This window comes from Hypanus sabinus, chromosome 14 (assembly GCF_030144855.1).
Source record: "Hypanus sabinus isolate sHypSab1 chromosome 14, sHypSab1.hap1, whole genome shotgun sequence".
Lineage (NCBI taxonomy): Eukaryota > Metazoa > Chordata > Chondrichthyes > Myliobatiformes > Dasyatidae > Hypanus > Hypanus sabinus.
In genome coordinates this window covers 53,211,627-53,228,658 of record NC_082719.1, presented here as the reverse complement: position 1 = coordinate 53,228,658, position 17,032 = coordinate 53,211,627, and the positions used below count along the sequence as shown (strand labels likewise).

The 17,032-nt window shown below is 38.5% G+C and overlaps 1 protein-coding gene across 2 annotated transcripts in view; it reads left to right on the top strand.

Annotated features, from left to right (window-relative positions):
- LOC132404757 (cysteine-rich hydrophobic domain-containing protein 2) overlaps positions 1 to 17,032 on the top strand; it is a 69,476-nt gene that overhangs the window by 21,427 nt on the left and 31,017 nt on the right. The window lies entirely within an intron of this gene.

Genomic DNA, 17,032 nt, shown 5'->3' with positions numbered 1-17,032 from the left:
AATTCCAGTGGTCTTAAATTCAGTACAGGTGTTCCCCCTCCGCCCCACTTTACAAAGGTAGAGCGTTCCTATGAAACCTCTCTTAAGCCGAAATGGCATAAAGCGAAGAACCATTAATTTGTATGGGGAAAATTTTCATAAAAGCGAAAATCCTCTTTGTGATGCGAAAACATGTAATGTAGCTCTTTTGTAAAAGCGAAGTGGGGTAAAGCGAACATTCGTAAAGCAGGGGATACCTGTATTTACAGAGAATTTTTGAGCACCCCAACCAACCTGATTTGTGATGAACTTCCTACAAGTGTTTCAAGACTTTTTGCTTTAATAATTTGTATGAATATGCAGTTTGATTTTTGTCTCCTACATGGCAGCTAGGATTTTGCTTCCACGTTCAATTTGTTAAATCCTGCAAACCTGCAGTCAAGCAGTCATGAATTTAAGTAGCTTGAATCAAAATGGCTTCTTTGTTATGTTAAAAGTAAAAATGCTTCTTTGTTATGGTAACCGGTGAGAGAGTGCTTTCTGTCGAAGCTTGTTTGGGTTATAATTATTGATAATGAGAATTGTATTCATTTGTTAACCAATTGGGATAGATGTTATTCTTTTTTGTGGGTTTGTAAGCTAGTGTTGCACTGACTTTTGGGGAGTTGTAAGGGAGATTGTGAGGAAGGAGGACGTGCTGGATGCGCTGTGGTCGACCACTGAGGTTGGTCCCAGGCGGCAGGTCAAGGAGGTCAGAGAAGATCGACTAGTGCGGGGGTCGGCAACCTGCGGCTCCCGAGCCATTTGTGGCTCTTTCACCTCTGTGCTGCGGCTCCCTGTGGCTTTGGGAAATAATTGGTCAGTATTTAATTAAAATGTATTTTATGTTAGTTTGTTAGCTTTTGAAATGTAATTCTAAATTTGAAGATTATGGTGATCTTGTACAATCTAAGTGTGGCGACACATTTCCTCACAATTAGCCAGCATTCCGGCTAAGGGAGATAGCCTACGGGGGTTTGTGAGTACGCGTCTTTTGCAGCATCCGCGCCCACGGGGATGGGTTGAGGGAGGCTTAAAAGCAAGGCTGTTTAGTTCGAATAAAGTTACCTTTGACTGCAGTCTTTATTTTAGCGCTGCGTGTAGCGCTACACCGCTACAACGTGTTTTTTATCGCTATTAATATACATCACCACAGCCAATGCCTGACACCCGCCAGTGCGCGCTTTCTTTTAATTCTTCGATCCAAGGTAGGCTACCTATGTAGTAACCTTCAACCCAACGTCTTTTTTTCGGAGTTCAAAATGTTTTTGTTGCATGCAGAAATGTAATTTCGTTTTCTCTGCAGGAGTTCATCAATTTCAAAAATGCAACACATTATAGTTTGTTTATACATAGCATAAAGGCAAAAAAAACCCGTTGTATGCAGTGTTATTTCATTTTGTGGCTCCCAGTGTTTTCTTTTCTGTGGGAAATGGGTCCATATTGGCTCTTTTAGTGGTAAACGTTGCCGACCCCTGGACTAGTGGACCGAAGACTTCGATAGTTGAGTTCCCAACAGTTGTGCACGAATTGACTGAACTCATAAGTTTTGGAGCCTTTTCTTTCTCTTCTTTCATATATATTGCATCGCTATTAATTACCTAGTTCTAGTACGATTTATAATATGTAATTTGTAACATGTACATTGTGCTGGCTGATGATTGATGTTTGAGGCAGTATCAGGTGGCATTGCACAGCAACCGACGTAACTGTGAGACAAGGTTGGGCTGGGGACGGGGTCTCCCCTAGATGCGTACGAGCCTATATAGCTGAGCATTGCAACTGTTTTCATTTCATTTCAAAGAGTTTTGGATTTGAAATTCCAATATGACAGTGTAGTCATTTACCATTAAGTTCATGTGCAAAATTCATTGCAATTATTTGTAATATGATTTAAGACTATGATGCTCTAAGGAACATAAGAATAATACCACCAGATAATAATGTAATAATTAAGTTTGTTACATAGTGAATGAAAGCTTAGCAAGATATTCTGACTTGAAGGCACTGTTGAATTTTCAGCCACTTATATAAAACTATTTATTGTTTCATGATGAGGCAGCTTCTTTAACCTTATCAAAAGGGCTACAGTTCACAACTGCATTTAATTGAAAAGATAACCAATTAAAAGAGGGAAAAGAATTCTAAATCTTTGCATATCCACAACTTGGACTTTCATTTGGAATCTGGATGTTAATAGATTTAATTTTCAATTTGACAAAAAATAACCACTGGTTGTGTCAGCAGATTGTTAGCATACAGGACAAATGGCTTTCTGTTAACTGAAAAACTGCTTTTTGCTAAAGCCCAGCCTGCAAAGTGCAGAATATTGCCTTTGCTTATGTATTTTGTCCCTCTGTTTTTTATTTTAAGAAGTATTTCTGACATTATAATTGTAATTATCTTGTAATTATACGGCATCTCATAGAATCTTAGGATGACCCAAATATACTCTGCCGCCAAATAAGTACTTTTAAAGTGTTGTCAATGTCTTAAGAGAGGGAAAAGATGCCACCAATATGCATCTGCCAAACCTCACAAGCAATTGAGATGACAACAGTTGTATCAGCTTGACCTGCTCTGTTCCTGCATCTACTTTGATTGTTGATAGATGTGTTATGCCTGGATCTGGGTTGTATTTTTGTATATGCCAATTGTTAACAATGCAACTAAAAAGAAGTGTTAAAATTCAAGCCCATTTTGGAAGTAATCGCTGATTGTATTTACTTATGTAAACAGATATACTATCAGCTTCATTCATCTGAAGGAACTGCCTCCATTTTAAAAGATTATAGGCTTTAAAATCAAGTTGTCCGTTGGATAGTAAAGTAACATTGGTGGGAGTTCTGAGAATTACGTGAAATTTTGCAAACTATTTAATCTTGAATTACATAGAATGTCTGCTGATAGTGCTTCAAAAAGCAATATCTTTACCTTAAGGTACTTGTATTAAGTGGTTATTATCGCAAATGCTATCTCGTGAAAGTAATGTCAATATTGACAAGGGCTGAGAATTGAAATTAAACTTGAAACTAATTTATCGTAAATAAATGCGGATTTCCTTTCCAGGACATCAGAGATGTCCTCCTCCTCCAAAGAATGGGGTTTCCCTTCCTTCACCATTGCTGCCCTCCCTACATTTCTTCCATTTCCTGAATATCCACATGGAACTCCCTACTACTGGGCATCTCTGGAAATGTGGCCTGTAAGCCCCTTGCTAACAGCCACTGGATTCCATGGTGATAAGCCTACCTTTCTTCAGCTTCGTAACAACTTTGGCCCCACCAAATCCATGAGAATGGGGTGTGTCTCCCACCCAAACCCTGGTTTGTGTGAATGCTGTGTGATTTACTGCCTGTAATAGCCAATCAGCATGAAATAACAGATCGCACATTGCATGCAATAATAAATGTATTTGTGAACAATAACCAAAAATTAGTAAAGAAAAGGAAAAAAAGCAAGAAAAGCTTATTAGCATTCATTTCAAGAGGTCTAGAATACAAGAGCAAGGATGTGATGCTGAGGCTTTATAAGGCACTGGTGAGTTCTCACCTTGAGTATTGAGTCTTGTGAGTTTTGGGCCTCTCATCTTAGAAAAGATGAGCTGGCATTGGAGAGGGTCCAGAGGAGGTTCACAAGGGTGATTCCAGGAATAAAAGGGTTATCATACGTAGAAAATTTGATGGCTCTGGGTCTGTACTCGCTGGAATTCAGAAGGATGAGGGGAGGGGATCTCATTGAAGCTTTTCAAATGTTGAAAGGCCTAGACAGAGTAGATGTGGAAAGGATGTTTCCCATGGTGGGAGAGTCTGGACAAGTGGGTACAGCCTCAGGATAGAGGGGTGCCCTTTCAAAACACAGATGCGAAGAAGTTCCATTAGCCAAAGGGTAGTGGATTTGTGAAATCTGTTGCCACATGCAGCTGTGGAGGCCAGGTTGTTGGGTGTATTTAAGGCAGAGGTTGTTAGGTTCTTGTTTGGACATGGCATCAAAGGTTTTGGGGAGAAGGCCAGGAACTGGAGTTGAGGAGCAAAAAATAAGATCAACCCTTATTGAATGGCGGAGCAGAATTAGTAGGCTAAATGTCCTAATTCTGCTCCTTTATCTTATGGTCTTATAATTAAGCAGTCAAATGTGCACTTAAACACAAAGTACACTGCAGATGCTGTGGTCAAGTCAACACGTACAGCAAGCTGGAAGAACTCAGCAGGTTGGGCAGCATCCGTGGAAACAAGCAGTCAACGTTTTGGGCTGAGACCCTTCGTCAGGACTGAAAAGGGAGAGGGCAGGGGCCCTATAAAGAAGGTGGAGGGAGGGTGGGAAGGAGAAGGCTGGTGGGTGTCAGGTTAAAAACCAATCAGGAAAGATCAAGGGGTGGGAGTGGGGAAGCAGGGAGGGGATAGGCAGGAAAGGTGAAGAAGGAATGTAAGGGGAAAGCACTGTGTAGGAGAAGGCAGAATCGGCAGCTGGAGGAGAAGGCAGAGTGAAACTGGGATGGGTGAAGGGAGAGGGAGGGAATTACTGGAAGTTGGAGAATTCAGTGTTCATGCCAAGGCGCTGGAGACTACCCAGAAGGTATATGAGTTGTTGCTTCTCCAACCTGAGTTTAGCCTCATCGTGGCAGTAGAGGAAGCCATGTATGCACATATCCAAATGGGAATGTGAAGCAGAAGGTGCAGAGTATATTGGGAAGGTGGCAACCGGGAGATGCTGTCTATTGTGGTGGACGGAATGGAGGTGCTCAATGAAGCTGTACTCCAGTTTGCGTCAGGTCTCGCCAATATAGCGGAGGCCGCAATGGGAGCTCCGGATGCAATAGATGACCCCAGCAGACTCACAAGTGAAGTGTTGCCTCACCTAGAAGGACTGTTTGGGGCCCTGAATGGTGGTAAGAGAGGAGGTGTAGCAATTACGCTTGCAGGGATAAGTGCCAGGTGGGAGATCAATGGGGAGGGACGTGTGGACCAGGGAGTCATGTAAGGAACGATCCCGGCGGAAAGTAGAGAGGGGTAGAGAGGGAAAGATGTGCTTAGTGATGGGGTCTTGTTGAAGGTGGCGGAAGTTGCGGAGGATAATATGCTTGATCTGGAGGCTGGTGGAGTGGTAGGTGAGGGCAAGGGGAACGCGGTCCCTGTTGTGGTGACAGGAGGATGGGGTGAGGGCTGAAGTGTGGGAAACGGAGGAGATGTGGGTGAGGGCATCATTGATGATGGCAGAAGGGAAACCACGATCCTTAAAGAAAGAGGACATTTGAGATGTCCTTGAACTGAAAGCCTCATCCTGGCAGCAGATGCGGTGGAGACGGAGGAACTGAGAATAGGGAATAGCATTTTTGCATTTGGCAGGGTGGGAAGAGGTATAGTCGAGGTAGTTATGAGAGTCTGGGTTTATAGAAGATGTCAGTGGACAGTCTGTCTACAGAGATGGAGACCAAGAGATCAGGAAAGGGGAGAAAAGTGTCTGAGATGGACCAAGTGAACTTGAGGGCTGGGTGGAAGTTAGAGGAGAGTCAGCTGGAGACGCTCATGGAGTGAGTACTGTTTTGGATTCGCTCCATAGCCTTTACTTTTTTTAACCTTTGATCACCCTTATTCAGCTTATTTTTACCTATACCGAAAGTTTCTTTGTTAATTTTTTTTTGGATTTACTGCCAAGAGTTTGTTGTGAACTTTTGAAGATATGAAAACAGAAATGTCTCTCAGGTCTAAGGGACGGGATCCCGGACGCAATCCGAACGGTAACGGAAAAAAGCAGGCTCCGCCACAACAAACTCAATTAACTTTTGAATTGTTTATGGAGGTTTTGGATTAAAAATTTGCTGAACTACAACAATTTTTTAAAGAAGATATAAAGGCTTTTCAAGAGTATATGGTTAAGACGGATTTAGTAATTAAACAACAACAAGCTCTTATTGCGTCTCTGCAAGAAGATGCTCGGAAGCAAGATTTGACTATTGAAAAACTGCAACAGGATTTAATTTCGACCATTAAGCTGATGGAAGCCCTTAAAGCCAAGAGTGACGATTTTGAGAATCGGTCCAGAAGACAGAACTTACGTATACTTGGTCTTCCAGACGGCATAGAAAAAGATGACCCTTCGAAATATTTTGCTCAACTTTTATAAGAAGCATTTCCGACGATTTTCCCGAATAACCCTCCTTTATTGGATCGGGCACATAGAATTCGGCGTCGATCACCGAGTGCTACAGACAAACCTTCGGTGGTAATTGTCCGGTTCCATTATGTACATGACAAAGAACAACTTATAAGAGCAGCTCATCGAGCAGGAATGATTAAATTCAAAAAATTTTGCTTCCGCCTGGTAGAAGACTTTAGTCCTGACCTTTTAAAAAGAAGGCTTCTTTTTAAACCGTTGATGGCTGAATGTTATGAGAAAAATCTGAAACCTGCGCTTCTATACCCTGCGAAGCTTCGAATTTCTCCTTTCGAATGCTCCACGACAGGTTTTCACTTCAACTTCAGAAGCGAGAAAATATCTGGAGGAGAACTTCCCTACTGCTACAGACACCAGTCTCTAATAAATGAACGATTCTGATCGTGTAAGATGGTTCTCGATCTCTTAAACCAGAATTAAAATCTGGTTATTGGTGTAGGTTCATCCTATACTTTATACTTAAGTTAAAGTGTGTTTTCGTCATATTAATTGTTTTGCCTTATATACTTTAATCATTTAACTACATACTTGTCCATTAACTTTGTTCCTTCGAAGGTATATTTTTAATTCTTTGAAGGTGAATTTTTCTTTGATTAAGATGGTGGTTTTTTGAAAAAGGTTTTTGGTTTTCCTTAAGATGGCGTTATGTTTTTATTTTTTTCGCCTTTTTCCTACAATGCATCGCTTATCATAGCTTAAATATTTTTTGTTTTGTCTGGGCTAGAGCCCGATTTATAATTTTTTTAGTGATTATATTTTTATTCTTTTTACAACTAACTATACTTAAAAATATGGTTTTTATTATAGCGATTTTAATTTTTAAAGTTGGGGTGATTCTTTTATATACATCCTTTATATATGGAGTGTTCTTCAGCTGACATGGGGGTAGGATTAGTCTTACTTTTTCCCTTTTTAAGTCATATTTTGGCTTTTTCTCTTTTTCTTGGGGGGTGGGGGATGGTCTGTTTTCTAATTCTATTTTTTTTGTACCAGTTTGTGTTAGTTTTTTTATTTGGGCTGTTTTTGAACTTCAAATATGTCTGTGTTGTCGTCACTTCCGGGTCTTCTCTTTACTTTTGTTCCTCTTCCGGGTGCATGAGTTTATAAGTTGGTTAACCCTTTCTATACCAAAGGGTTGATTTTAGAATTATGGCTCAGACCATTAATTTTGTGTCTTGGAATACTAATGGTTTAAATCATCCAATTAAACGAAAGAAGATTTTCAAAGTATTCCAAAGACTTAATGCTCATATCATTTATGTACAAGAAACTCATGTGAGGAAGGAGGACAAATTTCGTTTTTTTAGATTTTGGCGGGGTCAACAGTATCACGCAAATTCGAATGCTAAAGTAAAAGGAGTTTCAATTTTTATTGACTCCTCTATTTCATTTGTTCAACATGATATTTTTTCGGATCCGAATGGCAGATTTTTGTTAATTACGGGTTTACTTTGTAATAAAAAGGTTGCTTTGGTTAATGTTTATGCTCCAAATGTGGATTGTCCTGACTTTTTTAAGTCTTTATTTACCTCTTTACCCAATCTAAACGAATATAAGTTAATAATAGGTGGTGACTTTAATTGTTGTTTAAATCCTCTGATGGATAAATCTTTATCTATTCAGACCTTACCTAATAAGTCGGCCACTTGTAGTAACTCTTTTTTGACTGACAATGGAGTTTTTGATATTTGGAGATTCCGGCATCCTAATGACAAAGAGTTTTCTTTTTTCTCACATGTTTATCACTCTTATTCGAGAATTGATTATTTTTTTGTAGACTCTTGTTTTATTCCATTGGTAATCGATTGTAACTATGATATTATGGCTATCTCTGATCATGCTCCATTATCACTTTCTATGAAATTTACAGATACAGCTTCTAATGCTAGACAATGGCGATTTGACTCTACCTTGTTGCAAGACTCTGACTTTATAAAATTTATGGAGGAGTAGATCGACTTCTTCTTTTCAACTAATTCTACAGATGATATTTCCTGCAGAACACTTTGGGACACTTTTAAAGCGTATATACATGGACAGATTATTTCTTATCCTGTTGGTTTGAGGAAACGTACTAAGATGGAAACTCTCTTACTGGTTGATAAAATTAAAGAGATTGATAAGAAATATTCGATTGCTCCTAGTAAGGAGCTTTACAAACAAAGGGTTAGAACTTCAAATGTAACATAGTTTATTACTTACATCCTCAATTGAAAATCAATTAATGAAATCTAAATCTGATTTTTACATACATAGTGATAAATCTGGTAAACTGTTAGCTAGTCAATTGAAGAATGCTTTGGTTAAACGTCAAATCACTAAGATTGGTCAGAATGGGAATCTGACATTTAATCATGATGAGATAAATAAGGCATTTCAAGACTTCTATACCTCCCTGTATCAATCTGAATTTCCTCAAGATCATAATACCATGTCTTGATTTTCTTGGGAAATTAAATTTTCCAAGATTATCATCTGATGATCTTTTGATATTGGATACTCCTATTATGGATGTAGAAATTAAGGGGGCTATTTCCTCAATGAATTCTGGGAAAGCACCGGGTCCAGATGGTTATACAGTTGAATTTTTAAAAAATTTTTCCGCTACTCTTTCCCCTTGGTTAGGTAAGGTTTTTAGGGAAGCCATTAGATTGGGGAATTTGCCACAGTCTTTTTATAGAGCTTCCATTTCTTTAATATTGAAGAAAGATAAAGACCCTACTAACTGTGCTTCTTATAGACCTATATCTTTATTGAATGTAGACTCCAAGGTTTTTTCCAAGTTACTGGCATCTGGATTGGAGAAAGTATTACCCAAAATTATTTCAGATGATCAAACTGGTTTTATTAAAAATTGTTATTCTTTTTTTAACATTAGGAGATTGTTGAATATTGTTTATACTCCCTCACATGACACTTCAGAATGCGTGATTTCATTAGATGTGGAGAAAGCATTTGATAGAGTTGAATGGCCTTACTTGTTTAATGTGTTGGAGAAGTTTAATTTTAGTCCGATATTTATATCATGGATTAAATTGATTTATCATACTCCAGTAGCCTCAGTGTTTACCAATAATCAAAGATCTCCCTTTTTTCGCTTATTTCGGGGCACTAGACAAGGATGTCCTCTTAGTCCATTACTATTTAACATTTCCTTAGAACCTTTGGCAATTGCCATCAGGCAATCACAGGATATTTTGGGTATTAATCGTGGGACAGATATTCATAAGTTATCTTTGTATGCAGATGATTTATTACTATTCATTTCTAACCCGGAGAAATCCATTCTAGCAGTTTTATCATTATTGGCTCAATTTAGTGAGTTTTCTGGGTATAAGTTAAATCTTAATAAAAGTGAATTGTTTCCTTTGAATAAACGGGTCCAATTTATGGAAATTTACCTTTTAAATTAGTTAATGACTCTTTTACTTATTTAGGGATCAAAATCACAAAAAACCATAAAGATTTATTTACATTTAATTTTTTACCCTTAATTGATCAGATTAAAGGTTTGTTTACTAAGTGGTCACCTTTATCTTTATCCCTAATAGGTAGGATTAATGCTATTAAGATGGTTATTTTACCTAAGTTTTTATATATTCTTCAAGTGATATCAATTTTTATCCCGAAATCTGTTTTTACTAATGTTGACTCTAAAATTTCTTCATATATATGGCAGAATAAAAATCACAGGTTAGGTAAAACATATTTACAGAAGACAAAAAAGGAAGGCGGGTTAGCATGACCTAATTTCAGATTTTACTATTGGGCAGTTAATATTAGATATTTGTTATGTTGGTTGAAAGATGGGGGTGGATCTTTTGGCCCTTGTTGGGTGAGTTTAGAAACTAAATCGGTATCAGCTTATGCTCTGGGTTTTATTTTAGGGACTTCTCTCCCTTTTGCTCTTTCTAAATTGCCGAAACGAATTGACAACCCGATAGTTAAACATACTTTGCGTATATGGTTTCAATTTTGGAGATATTTTGGGTTGACTCAATTCGTTTTAAATAGTCCTATTGTATCTAATTGTTTTTTTCACCCTTCCATTATAGATCAAGCTTATTCGGCTTGGAAAACTAAGGGATTACTAAGATTTTCTGATATATTTTTAGATAATTGTTTCATGTCTTTTGAGCAATTATCCAACAAATATAACTTGCCTAGATTTCATTTTTTTTAGGTATTTACAGATTAGACATTTTTTAAGTTCTGTACACTCTTCGTTTCCAAATTTTGTGCCTTCAGATATTTTGGAGAGTTTATTTGAATTAGACCCTTTTCAAAAAGGGCTTATTTCAAAACTTTATAATATAATTATGAAGATACGTTCAGAGCCTCTTTATAAGACTAAAAAGGTTTGGGAAAGAGAGCTTAGTCTTAGTATTTCTAGTGAGAATTGGGATAGAATTCTTCAATTAGTTAATACATCATCGTTATGTGCCAAACATTCATTAATACAATTTAAGGTCGTACATAGGGCCCATATGTCCAAGGATAAATTAGCTCATTTTTACTCTCATATTAGTCCTATTTGTGATAGATGTCATTCTGAAATTGCGTCTTTAACTCATATGTTTTGGTCTTGTTCATTTTTGGAGAAATATTGGAAAGATATTTTTGATATTATTTCTGCGGTTTTGAATATCGATTTACAACCTCATCCTATTACCACAATTTTTGGTTTACCAATCTTAGACTCACTGCATTTATCTTCTTCTGCCCGTCGAATGATTGCATTTCTAACTCTGATGGCTAGAAGATCTATATTGTTGAATTGGAAAGAAATTAATCCTCCCACTGTATTTAATTGGTTCTCTCAAACTATGTTATGTTTAAATTTAGAAAAAATTAGAAGTGGTACTTTTGAGACTTCTATTAAATTTGAAAAGTTATGGAGACCATTTATTCAACATTTTCATATGATGTAATATGACCCTGTGCCAAGTTCATTTGATTTCCCAGCTTTTAGCTTATGTATTTTGAGAGGACCGGAAGTGACGGCATTGATGAATACTTATTTTTGTGAGATATTATAAACAGCCCCCTTTTTTTTTCTCTCTTTTTTTGCTTCTTTTTTCTTCTATATTAGTTATTAGATTAGATTAGCTCGTTTGGCATTATATTTTTTTTGTTTTTTTTTTCTTTCTTTTTTCTGTTTTCTTTATATCATATATTATGAAATATTTAGACTTACTATGTTCATACATATATTTTATGGCTTATGTTTTGGTAAACTCATTTATATTGTAACTATTATGTATGTTTGTTCATATGTAATGGAATTTATATGTTGGTAATTTCTTTATCAATATATCATTTGTATTCTGTCCATATTACTAATATTAATAAAAAGATTTAGAAAGAAAGAAAGGAAGTTAGAGGAAAAGTTGATGAAATTGACGAGCTCCTTTCCTGCTTATTCCCTCCCTGCTTCCCCTCCCCCACCCCTGGATCTTTCCTCGGATTGGTTTAACCTAACACCCACCAGCCTTCTCCTTCCCACCTTCTTTATAGGGCCCCTGCCCCCACCCTTTTTAGTCCTGACGAAGGGTCTTGACCCGAAACGTTGACTGCTCATTTCCATAGATGCTGCCCGACCTGCTGAGTTCCTCCAGCTTGTTGTACGTGTTCAAATGTGCACTTAAGTTGGAGCACCTCTTGAACTAGTTTGTCACTCACGCACTGGACCCTCAGTCTGCGTGAAAGTGCACGATCTTCCGAAAGTCACTCAAACTCCATCTCGAACAAACGGGTCTCCCACAGGAGCTTTAGTCCTTTCTCCTCTGAGCCATTCATTTACACAAAGCACCTTATGCAACAGGACGGCATCCTCAGCCATCTTTTCCCCTGTTTTCTCCCATCTCCCGCCAACTAAGACTTTCAAACTAGTGTTCTTCAGAACCTTCTCCCAATTCCACTATCCTGATTGGCTGACAGCAGATTCCTAAGTTGAATACCAAGCCTCTCAAACCCAAACAAGCCAAAAGCAGAATAGACTACTCTTGCAGAACTGCTAAAATGAAATATCTACAGCATTGCAGTAAAATCTTAAACAAGGCATTACACCTTCTTACCCCATCTTCTCGCCGCCTTAACAGTGATAGAGTTTCTCTTGTCCTTGCCAACCACCCTATAAACCTCCACATCCAATGCACCGTCCCCCTTATCTCTTGCCATCTCCAAAGCGATCCTTCCAGCAAACGTAAATTTACCTAAACCCCTCTGTCCGCTTTCAGTAGGGATTGCTCCATGATTCCCTTGTCCATTCATCCCTCCTCACTGACCTTCCTCCTGGCACTTAACCTTGCAAGTGGCCAAAGTGCTACACCTGCCCATTCACCTCCTTCCTCACCTCCATTCAGCACCCCAAATAGTCCTTCCAGATGAAACAACACTTCACCTAATAATCTGCTGAGGTCATCTGTTGTGTCTGGTGCTCCCAATATGGCTTCGTCTGTAATTGTGGGACCCAGTGTAAGTTGAAGGACCACTTCATTGAGTACCTCCATTCCATCTGCCAAAAGCGAAACTTCCCAGTGGGCAAACATTTGAATTCCAATTCCCATTCGAATGCTAAGTGGACCACCCTCAGGGTGGAGGAGCAGTATCTTAAATTCCTTCTGGGTGGCCTCCAATCTGATGGCATGAATATCAATTTCTCCTTCTGGTTTTAAAAAAAAATTCCCTTCCCCTCCCCTCTTGTTCCTTTCCCCATTCTGGCCTCTTGCCTCATCTTACTTGCCTATCACCTATTTCTGGATCCCCTCCTCCTTCCATTTCTCCCATGATCCATTCCCCTCTCCTATCAGATTCCTTCCTTTCCGGTCCTTTATTTTTCCTACCCACCTGGCTTCACCTATCACCTTTAAGCTATTCTCCTCCCTTCCCTCAACTTTTTATTCAGGTGTCTTCCCCCTTTCTTTCCAGTACTGAAGAAGGGTCTCAGCTTGAAACATCGACTGTTTATTCACTTCCATAGATGCTGTCTGACCTGCTGAGTCCTCCAGCATTTTGTGTGTGTTAATATAGTTTTACAATTGCTCTAAGAAGAGCCAAGCAAGTTTAAGTGAATGTTGAAGCTCATCTGTAGAATGTCAGATATCCAAAGCAACTTGGAAGTCCTTGTTCAGGATTCACTTAAAGTTATTGTTTGGGTTGAGTTGGTAGTAAGAAAGGCAAATGAATTGTTAACATTCATTTCTAGAGGATGAAAATATAAGGCACAGTGTGTTTGGAATATTATGAGCAGTTTTGAACCCCATGTCTAACACAAGATGTACAGACCCTGGAGTAGGTCCAGAGAAGGTTCACAAGTATGATCCTGGGAATGAAAGGCTCACTGTATGAGTGCTTAACTCTAGGCCTGCACTCAATCCAGTTCAGAAAGATTAGTAGAATCCACTGAAAACTGAAAGACCTGGATAGAGTGGACATGGAGATGGTGTGTTCACATTCAGGAGAGTATAAAATCCACAATTTTCCTTAACACCCAAATTTTCAGAATTTCTTGCTGAATTATCCCTCTGTTGTCTAAATTTATAAAGTTATTTATCTTGGTCTCAACAGAGCCCAAATGATTTATAAATCACAGGTGGTAGCAGCAACCTAATCATAAATCATTTCTATTTTCCCCATGTTCATTTGGAAGATATTTAACGTTTGATTATTGTAATTTGTTGGAAAATGTAGAGCAAGTCTGAAACATACTTTTTTTTAACATTTCACTTCCAGTCTGTGGCTTCTGGCAACAGAAGGTGGAATCTCTACCCCAAATATTGATGCAAGTCTTAAATATTACATTTGAATTGATAATTGTTTTAGTTATCAATGAGTGGTGGTCCCTGTATGATGACCCTGGAACTGACCCAAGGACGATGTTGGAAGTGTGGCAGGCAGGAAACAACATTTTCCTGTAAATCTCATTGGAACTTTTGTCAGCTTTATCTTTTTTTTACTCCTCTAGGATTATACAAAAGCAGCACCAAATAGTGCAACATTTAGAAAGTTAGTCCAATGACTTATAAATTGAATTTTTAATATTTCTTAAAGACTTATCAGTATTACTAGCTTTATATTGAGCAATGTTTATGTAACAGTGTTTTCATACTTCCAAACTACCTCACAGGCAAACCAACAAAGTTTTAATACCAAATCATGCAAGAAAGTTTAGACAATTTGCTCAAATTATATCTTAAGATTCTTATCAAAGCAGTTTTTGAAGAGACTTGCTTATGTTTTCTATGTAGAACTGACTCTTCAAATGTTTCTGTGGAGAATTTAAGTGCTCTGGAAGAAAAATGTTAATATTAATGCATCTTTGTCATGATTAACCACAACATCCTCCTTTAAGTCTCTGCTGCTTTTATACTGCAGGGATTGCCTCTCCCTTGTTCCATTTTTATGTGTCACTTATAGCTTGGGAATCAACTGCAGTAGCTTTGCCTTTTAGTGGCCTTTTTTCTTTCTTTCCCTCTTCATTCATTTTCTTTTCCTTGACAAGATCACATGAAAGCAAGAAAACCCTTTCTACCCATGTACTTTTGATAAAGTCATTTGGTAATAAGGCTGAGTTAGAAACTAGCAAACAGAGAGTTTGACAGCCCGGGTTAATTTCCCACTGCTGCCTGTAAGGAGTTTGTATGTTCTCCCTGCGACCAAGTGTGTTTCCTCCAGGTGCCTTGGTTTCCTCCCATAGTCCAAAGACATATCAGTTGGTAGTTTAATTGCCCATTGTAAATTGTACCATGATGAGGCTACGATTAAATAGGAGGATTGCTGGGTGGTGTGGCTCGAAGGGCCTTTTCTGCACTGTATCTCAATAAAGGAATAAAATAGTACTGAGAAAGATGGGCTTGAATTTGGGAGGCTGCAGCACAATAAGCCACAATAATAGACAAACACAATCTGCCTGAACTAATAACACACAAACACTAATGCAAAAGAGATAAAAATAATAATAGATAAATAAACAATAAATATCAAGAACGTGAGATGAAGAGTCCTTGAAAGTGTATCTATAGGTTGTGGAAACAGTTTGGTGATGGGGCAAGTGAAGATGACTGAAGTTAACCCCTGATGATTGATGGGTAGCCATTCCTGAACCTGCTGGCATGTGTCCTAAGGGTCCTGTACCACCTTCCTGATGGCAGTAGCATGAAGCTAGCATGACCTTGGTCATTTAGGTTCTTGATGGTGAATGCAGCTTTCCTGTGACAGCACTCTGTGTAGATGTTTTCAGTGGTAGGGAGGGCTTTACCGATGATGGACCACACTGTATCCACTACTTTTTGTAGAATTTTCCTTTCAAGGATATTGGTGTTTCCATAGCAGGTTGCAGTACAACCAGTCAATATACTCCTCCATGCACCTATAGAAGTTTTAGATGTCATTCCGAATCTTCACAAGCTTTTAAGAAAGTAGAGAAGGTGTCGTGCTTTCTTTGTGCTTAAGTGCTGGACCCAGGAGAGGCCCTCTGAAATGATGACACTGAGGACCCTCTCCACCTCTGAATCCTTGATGAGGGTTGGCTGACGGATCTCTGGTTTCTTCCTCTAGGATTACCCCATTTATGAATTATGTTGTTATCAGAACAGATATGATGGAGTATGAGAAACAAGGAGGATGGCTTGGAATGTGCCCTAAATTGATATTGTAATTTACCTTGATCACTAACCTGCTGAAATGGAGGTAGAGTTCACAATGTGAGAGAACTTGCTGGAAATCAGTAGCTTATATAGTGAAACTTTCAAATTCTACAGAGTATGAAGCGACAACACTACAGCCATCAATGTACTAGAAGCAGTGGTGAGGGAGGCAGCCTGAGTAATACTGTTCCACACTTCTGTCAGAAGTAGGCATAGTTTCAACCCGTGTAGATCTTTGGTTGGGAGGGACTGAGTTGAATTAATGGCAAAGTTTAGGGTGAGAATAAATATGGTAAAGGAGGCTGGTGGTGGAGAGGAACAAGTTTGAGCACTGCTCAGGAAGAGGTGAAGGGCCCTCAGCTAATCTGGTGTTTTGGTTTGAGGATTGGATCTCTTATGAAAGTGAGCTAGTTGGAAAATAATAAAGGAGCAGAAGACATCTTGTGTTGCAAATGTAGTTGGAATTAAAGTGGACAGGGTGTAAGAGAAGTGTCAAGATATCAAGCCATAACTTACAATAACCTTTGCCTCAGTGTCTCTGCCAGCCATAGTATGCAGCTATCTGCACTAATGTGTAGCTTCCTGTGCAATGGTGGTTCAACAACTTCATTAAAGAAAAATCTTGTGAGAGTACCTGTTTCCATCATCTTTCAGCTCCTTTTGGATGGAGTAGAAAATTACTCCTAAAATGCCTGCCAAGTCTCCTTACCCTCTAAATATACCGTATGTGCCACCATATACAATGCTGAGATTCATTTTTGTGTGGGTATTCACTGTAAATACAAGAAACACAGTAGAACCAAAGAGAGACCACACCCAACAGGACAGACAAACAACCAGCATACAAAAGACAACAAACTATGCAAATACAAAAAAGAAACACTAATAATAAATAAGCAATAAATATCAAGAATAGTCCATAGGTTAAAGAACATTACCTCTATCTCTCCTGGCCCGATGAGTACTGCCAATATTTTATTTTTTCTATTCTCTCACTGACGTCTCTCAAACTCAGCTAGACTGTCCATAGTTTTGGTGTCACGTGTGAATCCAAGGTAACCTTTCAAGCACACTATGCCATCACGATGAATAGTTGCTTTCATAACTTCTAATGTCATATAACATATCATACATTCCTTTCTTGCCCTTTCTTGCCTAGACAAATGCACACCTAAACTCCCTCATTTTACCTC